This window comes from Liolophura sinensis, chromosome 6 (genome assembly GCF_032854445.1).
Source record: "Liolophura sinensis isolate JHLJ2023 chromosome 6, CUHK_Ljap_v2, whole genome shotgun sequence".
Lineage (NCBI taxonomy): Eukaryota > Metazoa > Mollusca > Polyplacophora > Chitonida > Chitonidae > Liolophura > Liolophura sinensis.
The window spans coordinates 48,267,445-48,280,537 of NC_088300.1; the positions used below are offsets into that span (position 1 = coordinate 48,267,445).

Genomic DNA, 13,093 nt, shown 5'->3' on the forward strand with positions numbered 1-13,093 from the left:
TAGTGTGCTACTGTTTTGCATTCTAGTTCCTTACATGTACATGACCATATTTGTGCATGTGTATATATATGTATATGGCTGACAGAGTTGCCCAGTTCAAACTCATTAGGTTAACCCAGATTTTCACTGTGGCAGTTAACAATCCACAGAAGTTCATTCACAATTCCCACCCCTATCAGATTTCTGTAAGTATGTGTGTATGGATAAAAGAATTGTTCAGTGTCCCCAAACTGTATTTCTTGGACAAATATTTCAATCGTTTTTGGTGATATATTATTTATCCTTGGACCAAATTGTTTAGGACTGGTCTGACTCTTAGCTTTCAAAAAAAACCTCTTGTTTACAGTGAAAGAGGTGTTCACGAGTGAGATTTAGAAAACATACAAAATGGATTCTCACAAATAGTTTCCAGCCTTCAAGCTATACATTAAGAGTTCTGTCATAAGCTTTTAGTTCAATCTAGCATTTATGTCTTTGTTCATGAAAAATTAAATGAGAGGCCTTATTAAAATGAACTGTTCAAGTTAAAAGACAGTATAGCCAGCATAGATTTCCTGATTCACAGATAGTGTACGTACATTTTTGTCAAAATCGGGTCTCCAGATTGTTTTTTTTTTTTTCATTTTTAGTTTATTTATAAATATATTTTTTATAAGTGTATGTGTATGTATGGGATCAGGTTTGTTGGGGGGGATGATAAGTGGGAAAGATTGCTATATTTTAGGCAGATTTATATTTCATTATTTATGATACTAGGTACACAACATCATTTTGAAAAGTCATGTGTTTTCAGACTTGAGAATTATGTTACAGTACTACTTCAACCTTTTTCCCATGTTTGCAAGGTGTTTTTTAAGCATATTCTGAAGGCATTATTCTGTGTAGACTGATAAAATTTTACGTTTTGTAAACCCCTGGAATAGGCCAATCCAACCAATGTAGTTTTGTCTGTAATTGCACTGAAAGCTGTTCTTTCTTACACTAAAAGGTTGAGGAATTAAGGAGCTGTAAATGACATGAATTTTGTCCATGACTAAAGTTACTCATTTTGCCTGATTCTGAGAGTTCTGGTGAGCTTGAGTCTTTTGAAATTTGCTTAGAATTTTAATACTTAGAATGTAATACTTTACATTTTTAAAGGTATATCCAAAAAATGACTGGAGTCTTAAGCCAAATTTTTCTGAGACCATGTGGACAATAAGTGCAAAGTAATTTTTAAGTGAGTTAGTCTCTTTAATATTTGTCTGAATTTTACAGATATTAAAAACCAAGCTTTAATTAAACAAATGTGTACATGCATATAATATGACTGTGTGATGTTATGTAACAGTAGTGAACATTCTTGAATCTTGTCCATCTGTGCTGTTGAAGGTAGGGCTTTTATCAGCTGTTTTCATTGAGGATTTATGTTGTTTGTGGCACTGGGATGGATTCTAGCCGTCAGATGTGTAAATGCAAGGGGTTAAAAAAATAACAATTATGAACATTGTGCTCAAAGAGATTTGTCAGCATTGTTTTTAGTCAAGGAGTTGTTTTGATTTCAGGTTGCAACCTGGACATGTTGGTAAAAACATTGGTTATAATGATTACGTAACATGGCACTGAGTAAATGCGCTATGTGCAAGTTGACAGGATGTGTACTTTTCATCACTTTGAAATGCTAACATAAACATCACCTGCCTGATGCAGGCAGGTCTATGGAGTGATACAAGGAAATTACTAGCCCCCCTTCAGTATATATTATTTTACATGTGAATTTTTTTATTGTGTCCATTGAGCAATGATTAATGTTGCAGTTATAACTGACCCAGCCTAAGCTGTGTTTAAATAACTGACATGCCTTTTAAAGTCATTCACTTCAAGTGTGATGCATTGTTAGTACCTATATTTATATACACAATTAAGGGATATTTATTTTGACACCTCAAATTAAGGCAGCTGCTGTCACTGCTTGTGGTTACTTAGCCCATGTGTTAACATGGGTCACACTCCTCATGGAGCTGTTTACGTAACCTAATAAACTCTTTATTTATTTGTATTTATGGTGCAGATTGGCCAAGCTTGTTTTGGTTGGGTAATTGGCTGTTCTGGTCAAATAGTGGAAGACAGGAACTAAGTGAAAAGCTGTTTGTTCTCCATGCTAACAGTGCATGTGTTTAGACTACATTTTAATGACTAAAATTTGTTGTAAACATAGAATTAAGGATGCTATGACTTTAGGTAGCCCATGAACTTAAGAGAGCCTTTATTTTTTGATGTGATATTCAGTTTCTTTGTCTGGTTCATAGAGAGTCATGCTTATAAGGGGTGTTATGAGGTGACAGCTTGTTGTTTGTTCATGACCTCTTGGAGGCCTCAAATTGAAGTGTTGCCTGGTCAGTGAGATGGGAACTAAATGGGAACAAGTGTTTGTGATAATTTGCTTTGTTGACATTGTTTACAACTTTTCTTGAACTTGTGTTACCACAATACCGACATATGTAACCAGGACATACTATAAAGATGTCATCAGTTGTTGAGTCTGCCACTCAGAAACCAGCTGTGGTAGATTTTTGTGTCCCCAGTTTTCCACAGTAGCAAAGATCAGGGAGTTTCCTGTTCAACAAGATATAATACTCCTTAATTCTTACTGCAAAATGCCTGCAGTGCTAATTGACGAAGACATTCTGACTGACAAAGTTTATATAAGACTCTCCTTTCTTGAATGTTGATAGTTTATCATAATTGGACATCGCCATGAGAGATATCCCCAGGGTGGCATACATATCTTGAACCACCCCCATACCTTCTCAACTTTCAGTATCCTGTAATTAATTCGCACTAAACCTGAAGGGTTTTATTACTGTGGTACTGAAATCTTGGTAAACAAGTGCATCTATGCATTACAGAAGATGCCAGCGATTCTCTTTAGTATTTATTTATGTGATTAGTGAAAGGTTGAAGAATTAAAGTGAAGTGTCAAGTGAAGCACTTGAAGTGTTCAGCATTGACCCGAACGCTGTTGAAAGAATCATTCTTCCATATTCAGGGCATTGGGAATAACGGGATTATCAGTGGGTTTCACGGTAGTGTTTTATGCTGCTGAACCTTCATGCTATGCAACAGCACAAAGCGCATATTGTGCCAAGATTGACTCCATGAAAAGCCGGCCTTTATTGGCCCGATTACGTAATTCATGATTTTATCATCTTCAAATAAGTCATTTAAAAGCCTTTAAACATTGCCATTTAGCCATTACACTGTTATCGGCATAGTGTAAATTCTTTGATAATTGTTATCAGTGTTTTTGTTTGCTGATAATTGCATGTATGATTGTTCTTTAGTGATTGTAATGCCATTAATAACACAAGTTAATGCAGTAGATGATTGAAGATTATAGCTTATTATCTGATATCCGAGGTCATTTTTAGAAGTGCTAAAATGATGGGGGTTTTATATTATTTATTAGAACACCATGGCTGAATGTCATAGTTTTGTTGCACATAAAAACAAGTTGTTTGCAACTGCATTATGATAAATTAATATTATTGCCTTAATTGGACATGTAGATAAACTTGAGTTCCATTGTCACAAGTATTAGCCTCTTGAAACGTCGTCTGAAGTCATTTTACATGTCATATGGAGTGAGACAAGTGATCTGCTTTGTATTGATAGCATTGAGACATTAATTGCTGGTATTTCAAAGTGCTAGTAACTGTTGATACATTTAACACTGATGTCAAGTGTTGGGTGCGCTTTCACCTGTTAGTTTTACAGTGCTTTGCATGTTGATTTTCTTTTATAAGAGGATGCAGGAAGGCACTTTTGGGATTAGTCATACCTTCTTGCAGTAATTAAATTTTTCTTTTTCTCAATTACTTGTTGTGTGGTGGTAATCTAAAAGAAAATATGTAAATTGGGAGAACAACTTAGCATCATCTAAAATTGGTGATCACATGTAAAATGATTAAAATTTTTATTCAAGTTTTCCAACCGGTATATATTTATACTAAAAGTAACGGTAGCACAAAGAATTTCCAACACATTAGGTCCCATCTAGTTTTCAGAAGGTAAAATTTCACTGTTCCCTTGACAGAAGGAAGTCCATATTTTTGTGGGAGTTGCGAAGCCTATGTCAGTGGTTGGCTGGTTGTGTCACACACTTGTCAGACGGCTCTTGGATATAAGTCAGTGTCTGTTCAGGGGTTGGGTTGACTTCTCCTGTTAGGTGTGAAATACGAGAGAGGCAGGGTTAGACTGGATTCAGGGTGGAGTGTTTGGGGTTACTGCCCCCCAGGGCTAACTCGATGGTCCCTCCTGGTACCACCCCTCCAGACATGTGCCTTTGGCTAGGCAGAGCTTCATCCTTTGAACTGACAGAAACTCTTCATTTCTCACCTTTCTTCACAAGGCTATTAATATTGCACAGTATAGTATGTTTCTCACTTTCTGAGAATTGAATCCAGCCAAGACCAGTAAGGAGTGGGCTTTAATTTTTAAAGTATGAGGAGTTGATTGCAAAATTTCCATCTACTTTTTTATGTATAAACTGATAAGTAAATAAGGGTACATGCACATATAGTGCAGCATTTACTGGGGCTGTCATGGCCTTTCTGCACTTTTTGCGGGTTGAGAGGGAGCTGTCTTTGACCCTGAATGTGTGAAGGGGTGGGAGTGACCTGCGTAAGACCCTGAGCCACTAGCGGGTGCCTTGATGGATGGTCCATGTCAGTCCCTTCTGCCACCTGTAAGGTATATCCCAACCTGGGCCCCTCCTCAGATCAAGTACTTACAACTTCAAAGATTTTGGACTGCTCGTTTTCACCTGAGCTTTTTTTCTCTCATCATCCCAGGATCAGGCAGAAGATGTATGACGGGTGATTAAAAAGGCAGGTAACTATTTACAGAGGGTATGTGTGGCTGTTTGATTATGACCCCAGGCTGTTATCCTCAATTGTTAGTAATTACAGGTAGAAAGCCTAGCTGTCTCCTAGCCTGTGCCAATGGTGACAAAAAACAGCTTAGTTCACTGGTGAAAAGTGCCCCAGATGTGAACACCCGCCAGTGTGTTTAGGCAGTGGAGGGAAGTGTATATGTTAGATGTAGGTGTGCATGTCTCAGTGAGCTGTCTCCGCGCGAAAACTCGTAAGGTCCTGTGACAAGGAGGCGAGCTGAAGAAGTTGTCGAATTGGAGGTATATAGACTACCAGTATTGTTGTCAGCTATGTTAGAGCCAGTCCAGGACACAGTGGGAACATACAGGACTGCTGTGGCTGAGCAGTCAAAGGACAGCTAGGCCCGGTACTTCTGACAGCTCACTGCATTTCACATACCAGACACATACCAATACATATTTAACATATATATGTGTGCTGTTTGTGTGTAATGGGGACAGTATGAAGGCTGGCTGATAACAAGAGTTGCTGAAGTAGCTGACTGGGGACCTGGCCTGCCAGCCTGCCTGTTCCGCCACTGTTTTATGTAGTTATCAGCCAGTAGTCAAATTCCCCCAGGCAATTATCGTCAGGATTGTGCTTGTTAAGGCCAACTTTTACCTGGATTGTCCTGTATGTGTGTGTATATAGACAGTGAAAGGTAGCCTGGACTTTGCTTTGCTGTGTATGTGTGTGTGTGTAGACCTGCTCAAATAGCAGCATGCCTGACCGGGTTGGCTCTCATGTGACACCAGCATCCCCACCCTGTCCCAGGACACTCGAACAGTTTGTCTTCGTCTAGCCTAGCGTTGTTATTGTGCCTGTTCATGTATCGACCATGGGTAGATGGTAACAGAATATGTGCTGTATCAGACAAAAAACGTCACAAGGTAAGCCCGAAAAGTACAGCAAACTTGCGGTTTTGTGGGTAGTTAATTGTCTGACTAAAGGTAGACTTGTGACAGCTGACCTATTTGATGTGTATGTAAAATCTCATCAGAAGGCTCTTTTCTTTTGACATGAGCTTTAAACTCTTCTTTTTACATTGATACATGTACATGGACAATGCTACATTTCAGTATCCAAACAAAGGGGCTAAAATGGACATTGTTAGGTCTTCACAATAACAAAGTACTTGTAAGAAATTACATTTCTTGGCTATTTAAATGAATGCAGAAGAAGTTAAAACAGTTGTTTGCATTTTATGGGATTTAAGTTAAGGCAAGGAATTGTGAAATATACTGAATATTATGAATGCTGTACAAATTAAACTTCAAGGTAAGAGCATTATTAAAATTAAATTGGTATGTTTATAATGTGTGAACAAAAATTTGTCGTTACAGTTTTTTTCAAAATTGACCAGAGTATTAAACACACCAACTAATTTTCTGAGATCGGAATTTATAATGGATAATATAAATATTTCACAGGAGAAATAAACAAGAATTAAGCCTGTGTAACCGGTAGCTGAAACTCAATGTCCAAACATGTAGAGAATTTTAGTGTTCAGATTTTGTCTGATATGAAGGGTGTCTGGATAGTTGGCCAGATGGGGTGGAATAAATTTGTAATGTAACCTTCATATGTTGGGTACTAACTCATCAAGGTGTGCTCACACGTGTCACAAGAATGCCATGTTTGTGTCCATTAACCACATGTACATGTATGTCTGCGTTTCAGATGCGCTTGATATGAGTAGTTTAATATGCTCATGACATTCTTGTGCGTACCAACATACAAGGTATGATTATCAGCGCATAAATAAAAATCATGGCGATAATAGAGAGTGTGCGTCCTGGGATAACTTACAGACTGTTAAAAAGGTTAAGCTTACCCTACATAAGAAAGAAATGTGCAGAATTGTCTGGTGTATCAGTATGCATATGTGTTTATATATAATGTCATGCCATTGATCTATCAGAAAAAAATCATCAGAAAGATGATCAGAAAAACTAGTTTGGAAGCAACACACAGAGAATCATAGTCTTCAGTTCAAAGTGCCATCAGAAAAATTTGAGTAAAAATGTTGATGCAACTTTTTTTACTAGAACCTAAATGGATTCCCATAGATTAATTTCCTCCCACCATTGTCGTATAAGTGAAATATTTTTGAGGACTGTCTAAAACATCAATTAATTAAATAAATAAATGTAAGGGAAACCGTATTCTTTAAAGTAGTAATCCGTGCATTTACATACTGTTCATTTGTACATACATATCAGAAGACTGTTTGAAGGACAGCTGAGATTACTGATGTTCATCTGCTTATGTAAAGTATTACTGCTCACTGAAGTGCATATAGCTATAGGAATATGCATGTACATGTACCTTGTTTAAATTAAATACTGTGTTTTGTATTATTTTGGGGGTAAGTGAAAAATAATTCCTTCTTCTAAGGTCGTTTTTGGATAATATACAGTGTCAACATATTCTCAAACAGGTTAGCTGTGTGTAAAGTGGTGATGTAATATATATCAGCAGGCATCTTTAAAAGAATAAGGTAAAGTATTAATAATGACCTTTAGGTCAAAATGCACCACTAACAAGATCTTTGATGTAGGACAGAGTCTAAAAATAAAACATACCTCGAGGGGAGAACCGTCTCATCACTTGAACTCCCTTTGGCATTGATTAGCTGATTTTGTTTCTTTTGTATTTCATTCAAACTAATTTTCACTCCTAAAATTGTAACAATGAAAATCTGATTTTTCAAGTGCAAATAACACAAATCTGCATAACTGTCATAGGTATTTTTTCTTTCTGATACCCTGGAGGGTTCTTTTTTTGTAAAACTGGGACTGGGACTGATGTGGAGAAATGATAGAATAAAAAATTTAAAAAAAAATTTTTTTAAAAAATGCACCTTCTGAACATTCTACATCTTTGTATTCGGACTGAAGCTCCAAACGTCTTCATATCAAGGAAATGTGTATATATTTCATATTCTGAAGGCATCATTCTGTGTATACTGATGCAGTTATTCTTTTGTGCAGCACTTGAAATGACCGAACAGACCAATTTAGTTTTGTCTCCAAAATCAAATTGAAAATATGCATAAATTGCACTGAGTGTTTCTTTTTAATGTATGAAAAGGTTGAGGAATTAGGGCTCTACAGCTGGGAAAAGAAAAGGGGAAAAAAGCAAGACAGAAGTTATTGTAGCTCTGATTTGTACAGTAGTTATGAAGATAATCTTTGTTAATGAGACCTTGAGTAACCTGTAATTACAGTGTTAAACTTATTGACCTGCCCCTTCTGTTCAGTTTAATACCTGTATTTTCTAACACACCCCACTCAATGAATTGAAGGGTTTTGAAAAGCCTAAAGACTCTGCTTGCCACAAATATGACCTTTATGCCCTGATTCAGTTCATCAACAACATTTTGTAGGCTGATCAAATAATTGGTGTATGCTACATAGAGGAAATGTTTGAAGTGGCAGTAATTATTTGGGTATGTCGTGCTGAGCCATGTACCTGGTCCTCATCAGGCGTAAAGCTATCATGGAATACAGCTACTGTAAATCGTCAATCTTTTTAACTGCTTAAGTACTTTTTTCAATGGAACTGATGCATACATGTACAATTATTATGAAAATGATGCTAAAATAATTAGTTGTTGTAGATGCAAGCTTCCTAAAACTGTAAAAATTATTTCTCTACATCCCACAGTTCTCTCAGAATGTTGTAAAATATTGGTTGCAGAATTTAAAAAAGGTTAAAAGACCTTAAGAAAGGTTGAAGAATTAGGGTTTATAATCCTTAGAGGCTCAGGTAAACAAACTAGCCTTTTTACCCTAATTCGTCAACCTTTTCGCATATGAAAGAGCAACTTTCATTGCATTTTATGCACATTTTAATTTGATTTTGGGCACAAAACTACATTGGTTGGATTGGTCAGTGTCAGGGCTTCACCAAAATTATAAGTATAAAAAGAATAAGTCCACACAGAATAATGTCTTCAGGATATGCTTGATAAAAAACTTTGTAAACATACGAAAAGGTTGAAGAATTTAAGTAGTTTGACAGACACGTCTTACATGTTTATGTAGGTTTACATACAGTCTACGCAGCATGTTAGCTTTGAGGTATGGCTGCATCTCTCTGTGACTCGTTGCATCAGGAATGATCATAAATGTAGTAGCAGTTTAAAATTTGCCGTTGAGACTTGATTTATTTACTTATTTGATTGTTGTTTCACGCCGTACTTAAGAATATTGCACTTATACGATGACGGCCAGCATTATGAGGGGAGGAAACCGGGCAGAACAGGGGGAAGCCCACGACCATCCACAGGTTGCTGGCAGACCTTCCCACTTACGGCTAGAGAGGAAGCCATCATGAGCTGGACTTGAACTCACAGCGTCCGCATTGGTGAAAGGCTTCTGGGTCATTGCGTAGCGCTACAGCATCTGCATTGGTGAAAGGCTTCTCGGTCATTGCGCTGCGCTAGCGTGCTAACCGACTGAGCCACACAGGCCCCTGCCATTGAGATTTGAGTTCCCAGTCAATTTTCCAAGTGAACTACAAATGTAAGGCTGCCTTCTTATAAAGTTAAGATAGTTTATGTCCAGATTTTGGTTACCCCTTTCTGATAAGTTGTCACCCAGTTGGAGTAGACACTTCACACAAGAAAATCTACACCTGTATATTTAGTATGAACAAACATACCTTTTTGCAGAGCTTAAAATAGTTTCATTGGTTTTCAACATAGCCACTTTAAAGCTAAATGTGCTTGCTCAGTGTGAAACAACAGGAAATGCTTAAGAGTGAACAAAAATGTGGTGTACCCATACTTGTATGTATTCATAGATAAAATTCATTAGTTTCTAATAATGTATTTACAGTATCACCATTGATAACAGCCTGGTGATTTTGCTGTAACAATGCTACATTGATAAGGCCTTGTTTCTTAACAATGTTTTAATTAACGTACAATCTAATGTACTGGCTCTTTAATAAAACCTGTACATAGCAGGTTTTTTTAATGTTCATTTCTTTTTGCTTGTTAATTTAGTCACAGGTTAATAGCTCTCTTTTGTTGTAAGACTAGGAATAGTACAGTTAAATGCAGGTTGCTACAGGTAATGAGATATGCATTACACCTTGGCTAAAATTGCTTTCACAGGTATCTGTTAAGCAAATCCTGATATTTTAGCTTTCTTTGTAAATAATAGATTTTTTTTCCATATTATCTCCAGTTTGCATATGTTCAGAAATGTATTTGTTCAGCAAGATCGAGACATGTACATACATATGTGATAGTAGCACGATGTCTGTGTACACTGTGCTAATAGTCAGCAAGTGCACTAACCTGTTGGGCTTGAATACATGTAAGTTTGCCTTAGGTCATTCTTCCAAACTCAAATACTCAGTAGGGCTTTGACCACTCAGTCCTATTTCAAATATTTGCGAGTTTCTGATCTTGTTTTGAGCTGCCAAATAGTGACTGTCATTAAATACCTTTTATATTTTAATCCCGATTCAAACTGGGCAGAAAGTTGTCCTTGGTGTTGTATTGACAGTGGTGTAGGTTACAGTACAGGAGTGTACACATTTGATGTCCATCTATGTTACAGTCATGTTTTCTACCTGTACACCCTGAAAAAAAACCCATACAATATTCAACCTTTTCTATTCATTCACTTATTGATTTATACTTCAGCTTGATCTATTTTCTAAAAGTGAATGGCTATTTATATAATCCCACCGCACACAAGATGCGTTGAATGATCTGGTAGGTGTAACTATGCTAAGACTGTCCACTTATTGGACGGTATGGGCACTGACTGCTTGGGAGGTGTATTCAGGTATAGGTACCTGTCTTCTCCTCAGCTATTCAACTGCAAATTCAAATATACCCACATATGCATTCATATCAACATGATTATCAAATTCGCTTTTGATTAAGCATAAAACTGACAGGCTCAGATTTGGAAATTGCCGGTACTTGGGATATCCTAGGTCATCATACTGTGTCACCCGTCTTCTTGTCAAGGACTTGAAAAATTGTTTGGGGATCCTGTTTTTCACATTCAATATATTCAAGGGTATCCTTTCTAGTGTGCATACAATCAGTGACATGTAAAGCTTTAGGTGCAGTTGGGATTTCATTTGCTCTGTAATTGGATCTTCTGTAGAAGTACATGTAATTTGTGCTGTACAATCTATGTCAACTGCAATTTCATTGCCAAGTTCTCTGTTCATGTAGCAGTTTTGCTTGTGCTGTTTTTAGCATTTTATTCACCAGTTTGCATGGTAAAATTAATATTGTTTAATAATAATAATCTCATTTTAATTCATGGAGTGGTTAGAAGACTGTTTTTTTTTTTATTGGAGAGCAACTATTTATTCCCTGAATTTATATTTTTCATTTTTCTGGGAATTGTGAAATATGGGTGCACTATATGCACCAGTGCATTTTACTGAAAGGACTTAGTGACTAAAATGTACATTGCAAATATGTTCATGCCCATTTCCCTTAGGGTAACATGGTGCTCCATTCATCATTCATGATACCAACTTCAGTGCCAGTAAAATGTGATTTAGTAGCGTTTGCAACATCTTTTTTTTTATTTCTTCAATCATTGACATACACTGATAAGGTGAATGTCATGAATGAATGATGAATATTTGTATTTTCCTTCTACTTACTACTGCAATGTAAAACTGTTCCATTTCAACTGTTAAGGCACATGTTGATTTGTATATGTAGGATGCCCTATAAATTATTGGTGTGTTCAACTTTCTGAAATATCTTTCGGAAAGTCAGACACGCCTGTAATTTGTTGAGGATGCTCTACGTGCACATAAGCAGTCTGGTCTGTACACATACGATCAATGCAACTTTTGTGTTTTTTTTTTTAAATTTTGGAACTTTAAAAGGTAGAAAAACAAGCAGATGCTGTACACATATCTCTCTCCTTTTGAACATGTTGTAAACTTCTGACCATATTTGTTGTTCATTGGCCAATGTGATCGTCAGAGCGCTGTCATGGATACTTACTTGATGAATAACTTTAGTCCCAAACACCCTGACAGTTTAACTGCATCAGGTTTTTAAATGGAGCACGCTCTGATGTTGATTTGGGGCCATCTTTGGCCAATCAAAATTTTTACCATGCATAGCGTCAGAGTGGACTCGGACTACCAATGGGAAGGCAGAGCAATCTTTCCATCCCTGGTTTGATTGCGCACACTAGTTATACAACAGTCTCTGTTAGCTGAGGTGACCATAAACGACAAGAGAAGGTGAATATGGAATCCAGTGAAGGATATAAAAATACAAAACTTTTTTGAGAGTCCACATTTTTTAAGAGGTTCCTTTTATTTCACTCACATAATTAGAGGGGTTTTACTAATTAGGGAGTTTTACTAAAACCTGTGTCGCCATTCATTTTTGTGTTATTTATAAATACTGTTCAATCTACATGTAAAGCAACAATAGAGCCATAGAAAACTAGAAAGTGTACATTACACTGCATATATACATGTAGGTACAAGTGTCTATAAGAAAGCCTTACATGTACATTGAATTACATGTGCATGTGAAAGAGTTTTTGTGTTTTTCTGCATGAATTGTTCTCTAATTGTGTGTGTGTGTGTGGCTTGTTTTTTTTTTTAAGGAAAAATGCTATTCTTGATCAGAGTGGGTAATTGGGGTACTTGATGACCATCCCAGATAGGTAGTAGTGGAGGAAGGCTGTACAGTGTTATAAAGCTGTCGAGTACAGTGTAATACAGACAAGCACTCTCTTTACCTACTGTTTTACTTTTATGGCTTTCTGATGTGCTGTCAAGATTGAGGAAGATCTTTGTCTTGACACCATGCCGGTCTCCGTGCCACTGTTGATACTTACTTTACCTGTTGTCTTAGATCCTGATATTGATTTACTTGTATTTAATTTAAACAAATTTGAAACATTTGTCAACAGTTTGCTGCCTGGGCATGCAGACTTGGCCTCAACATATGTATCTCAAAGCCGAGAAGTCATATCTTAAAATAGAAGATATTATAGTTGCTCATAGGAATTCTCTTGTTTTGTTTATCAGCAAGACAATCACGTTCATATCAATATTTCTAATTAACATGAGGTCGCTTAACAGTGTGTCTAACAAAAATACTTAAAAGATTTTCTCTTCGGCATAATAGAGATAGACTGTGGTCATAGTTTTTATTGAGA

At 36.7% G+C, this 13,093-nt stretch overlaps 1 protein-coding gene across 5 annotated transcripts in view; it reads left to right on the forward strand.

The window, feature by feature from the left end:
- LOC135466698 (recombining binding protein suppressor of hairless-like) overlaps positions 1 to 13,093 on the forward strand; it is a 55,682-nt gene that overhangs the window by 13,859 nt on the left and 28,730 nt on the right. The window lies entirely within an intron of this gene.